General features: G+C 41.0%; 1 long non-coding RNA gene across 1 annotated transcript; it reads left to right on the top strand.

Annotated features, from left to right (window-relative positions):
* The first annotated feature begins 324 nt into the window (after positions 1–324).
* LOC136516369 (uncharacterized) lies at positions 325–1,549 on the top strand. Its single transcript, XR_010774008.1, has 3 exons — positions 325–514; positions 1,142–1,250; positions 1,374–1,549. It is a non-coding gene; the product is annotated as an uncharacterized lncRNA (long non-coding RNA).
* The last annotated feature ends 3,150 nt before the right edge of the window (positions 1,550–4,699 follow it).

Here is a 4,699-nt window from a genome sequence, read left to right as displayed (position 1 = left end):
TGATAGTTAGCTCTGAAAAAAAGAGATGGCTCATGGATGGATTGCAGCACCGTCTATTCTTGGCTATATGACAAGCATCTCCATTTAATGCCTTTCACCTGCTCAACGTACGGACATGAATCCACTGTCTATCTATCTCTGCATATTTAGATATTTATAAGTGCTTCCTAATATCCTAACTGATCTGTTTTTCCATATGGAAGCTGAACTATCAATTGCCTTATGGATGTTAGATTTCCTACACCTTAAAATGTAGACATGTCACATGACGATTAGTATTTCTCAGTTTTATTTATTCGCGGGTATATTACCATGCTGCAGATCTTCCATGGAGCTGATAATGATGTTCTTTGGGAAACTGAATAGCATTAGTCAAATGTGTTTCATTTTCTACCTGTCAAAGACCTTGGCTATGTCGTTCGCTCCTCATAATTAGCAATGGCAGCAAAAAATTATATGGCTGCCTAAAACAAACCGAAAAGGATATGCCCCCTTTCAACTTCTGAGTATAAAGGTAAAACAACCACACCAGTTCCTTCATTTCTGACTCGCATTAATGTTTCATAGTTTTCAGGTTAGTTATTTTCCCAAAAATAAACCATCGATGCAATATTATTTCGCTCCCTGCTAAATGAGCACTGCCATTAAGTGCCAGAATATCAGAAAATCGTACCAAACCACAGCAGCTTACTGTTCTCTTTTTTTTGTTTACAAAAGAAGGCCAACTCAGCTCCCCTTGGAAATAGTTATTTTGCGTTAACCAACTAGGAATAAGTATATGGGTACTGCCAACTACCAGTGGTCTGGTAGCCTTTTCAAATCCAGAATCCTTACCTCTTTATTTGGCAAGGCCCGATCATATGTGCTCGCATTGTACTGCTCTGTTTTGGAATGAGGAATGCGTATCCGTGGCAGTAGTAGTCAACATATCCTCATGTAAGAGTTGCATAGGCTTTGTGCAATGTCTAAATTGCCCCTTTTCCTATGATTCATGCTACTAAACAGCTCCCTGCATATAGGCTAAGAAGATTTCCTCTAATAGTTATGCTTAGCCTGGCCAAGTGCAGCCATTGTACTTATTTTTCTCTACCAGCAGCTGTCTCTAATTATCTATTCTCTAATGTTTCGTTTTCTACTTCAGGTTTCATCCATTCTGTATCCCATCCATGTAAGGATTGCAAAGCCTTCGTTTCCCTTCTACAGACCCCTTTTATTCCATGATATATAATACGCGCCCCGCATCTTATAAGGTAATAAATTTTCCTTGCACAATTGTCCATGACATCGTCCATAACTATTTTGTCAGTATAAGGCTGTTTTTAACCTCAAATTTTTTTCATATGTATTTTTTGCCTGATTTGGCTACATGGCAGGCAATCGTCCTTGAGTCAAAGAGAACAAGACAGAGCCATCCGCGTTTTCGTCAGCTAACATGTAGCATTAATGTTCTGCCTCCCAACTACGTTTGCCGTTCGCGAGACCAACAGCTCCTGCTGCCCTGTTCGGCTGATATTAAAACCGACTGATAAGTCTGTTGAAGTTGTTTTGTTGTGAGAGAAAAATAACGCAGATTCTAGCTGATAAGTTGGCTGATAAGTTCAAACGAATAAGCCATGCAGCCCCTATGTGTAAAAAAACCAATTTTGTTGCAATATATGCACATACATGGTTCATTTTCCTCTACATTTTCAGAACCATTGCAGAATGGTCATATACCAGATTTTTTATGCTTCTACGTGACTACATCCAAACACAATGAATCCATACACGCCTATCACTCTTACAGTATCAACACTAACATTATCTGCTTTCGCGTGGGGGTTTTGGCTAGTTTTTCTTAATTTTATTTGCTCGCATCTCCATGTCATACGGGGATTTGAAATTTTGAAGACATTATCTCCACGATGATGAAAATTCAATAATCGTTACTATTCATCACCCACCTCAATGGCCCTATCAATTCAGCTAGGCTACTTCCTACTAGGAGCCCATAAGCCAGCCCCAACGCACCACGGTGGCATCCTGTCTCAACTTCCATGTCATCGAACATGTGCCATATCATACAGGTTAGTGGTTTTGCAGCTCGTCAGAGTCTCTTGCAGGAGCATCAATCACGTCATCTGACACAGCAGAAGCACACACTGAAACCAGCGCTGTGGTGAGATAGAACCCATTTCGAATGGAGAGAGTTTGGCCGTGTTTAGTTAGCCCGAATTGGCGCCAGCAAAATCACAGTAGCGTTTTGTTTTTATTTGATAATAATTATTTAATCGTTGACTAATTAGGAATGGAGAGAGTTTGGCCGTGTTTAGTTAGCCCGAATTGGCGCCAGCAAAATCACAGTAGCGTTTTATTTTTATTTGATAATAATTATTTAATCGTTGACTAATTAGGCTCAAAACGTTCGTCTCGCAAAGTACAACCAAACTGTGCAATTAGTTTTTGATTTCGTCAATATTTAGTACTCCATGTACCGTAAGTTTGATGTGATAGAGAATCTTTTTTTTTTGCATAGTGTTAAAGTTGGGAATTTGATGGAACTAAACATGGCCAAAGAAAGGAAAAAGCATCTGCATGTTCAGCTTTTTGGCTCTTCAAAAGAAGCGAAGTGACAGGGTAAGAACAAACTAAAGGCTCGGTAGATGGTAGTCTCACTCAGACACTCACTCTCTTCACCTACGTGGACTTCAACTTTTTATAGGGCTAATGATGTTACATGCCCGCGTTGGTGGTGCCCTAAGAGCACCTGTAGTGGAGACGAGGCTCAAATATCTCAATTCATCACTGTCCCTGGCAGCGCATCCGTACACGTTTGTCTTTTGTTTGAACCCCCAATGTATCTATCAAAGTTTAGACTTTTGTTTGCATCTCCGTGGTAGATGTTTTATTACCATCTTCTGGGTCTTGCCATCTAACATATATTGTTACTCCTAGTCAATCCAAACAAGTCCTATATATATCACAGTCAAGATGATGTAGAATAGATAGTTATAGTGAACAGTTAGTTTGCTTCGATTTCGTATCAAAATCTGAATTATATGCTAAATGTTCATGCTTCATGAACACTCATGGCTACAAAAACAGAATGTTGCGAGTGTAATGCTCAGAATGTCTTTTTTTTAATAGTATAACACACGTTTAGAGCCTCTTTGGAGCGTAGGATTTTAGAAACACAGGAATAGGAAAAAACATAGAAATAGAATGTCCTAACATCTTGAATCTTATGGATTAAGAAAACACAAGAAACTGCAAGATTAAACATTTGGACGTAGTGCAAGAAAAATTCCTTTCGATAAGAGAGAGTGACACAAAAAAATTCCATGAGGTTCAACCTCTTGGTAAAATTACTCCGAAACAAGTCATTACATAGGAATTTCATAGGATTCTAGAAACTAAATCCTTTGTTCCAAAGGGGTTTATAGGAATTTTCCTATAGGATTTTAATCCTCTAGAATTCCTCCATTTTTCCTTTGTTCCAAAGAGCCTTAAACTTGAATTATCACAATGTTATTTTTTGAATATAATCTTAGTTGGTACCTTCCCATCACAAGGCTTATCACAAAGACATATTCCATCTCATGTATTCTTAGTTGGAATATGTCTTTTTCTCCTAAAGACAATATGCTCACGTGTTTATTCCATAGTCTTTTATCACAAGGCTCATATGTTGGGCTATATGTAATATATGTATGTGTATTGGGCCTAGCCCATTAGCGTGTGTGTGTGTATGTATACACTGAGATAGAGAGAGAAATGTATTCCATTCCAGAAAATTCCTCAAGCTTCAGTTCCTACATGGTGTCGGAGCCAGGCCAGTGGTGGCGAGGGCGGCGGTGAGGAGGCTAAGGCTGGTGGTTAGGAGGTTGCCGCTAGGAAGGAGTTGGTGCCGCTGACGTGCACATCGGGCGACTTGGCGCTGCGTGGTTGAAGGGCCGGTGGAGAGGCGTGTGCTCAAGCTTGTGCTGTGTGTGGATTGGGAGCTGCAGCGGCAGCAGGAGGAGGAGGAGGAGGAGGAGAAAGCAAGCAAGAGCTAGAAGAAGTAGCAACACGGGAAGCAGCTGGACGAGATTTGGAAGGAGAGGCAAGTTCTGAGGAGATTGAGGTGCGTGTGCTTGTGCTCTTCCGGTGCTGTTGTGTTGCAGAAGGAATTGTTGCCTGGGGTGTGTGCGGTGTACATCCTAGGAGTGGATTTGCGAGGAGCTGGACTGCAGAAGGCAGAGGAGCTGCTGCTATTGGAGGGAGATTGCAGTGCTCTGTTCTTTGGTCTCTTGAGTAGAAGAACTGCAGATGCAGAAGGCATTGGAGCTGCTGCTATACTGCTCTGTTCTTCAGTTGTGGAAGCTACAAGAAGAAGGCCCTGGCAACATTAAATCATGGAATTGAGCAAGTGCTTGGAAAATTGGTAGAACTACTTGCTGCATAAAAGGATGAGGCTCCAAGTTCGAGTAAGGATGCTGTGATTCACATGGAACCAGTCCAAAAGATAGAGTTGATGCCAAATGATATCAAGTTAGAGGGCACCAAAAATTATTTGGCCTGGTCCAGAAGGGCACTCCGTCTGTTGAAAGCAAGAAGGCTTGAAGGTTTTGTAAATGGAGAATCACCTGAGCCAGAAAATAAATCTAGTCCTAAATGGAGTACATGGGATGCTATTAATTCCTTGGTAGCAGCATGGATGTTGAGTTCTATGACTCCGGCC

Source organism: Miscanthus floridulus, chromosome 17, assembly GCF_019320115.1.
Source record: "Miscanthus floridulus cultivar M001 chromosome 17, ASM1932011v1, whole genome shotgun sequence".
Lineage (NCBI taxonomy): Eukaryota > Viridiplantae > Streptophyta > Magnoliopsida > Poales > Poaceae > Miscanthus > Miscanthus floridulus.
This window is presented reverse-complemented; position numbering and strand designations above follow the sequence as displayed.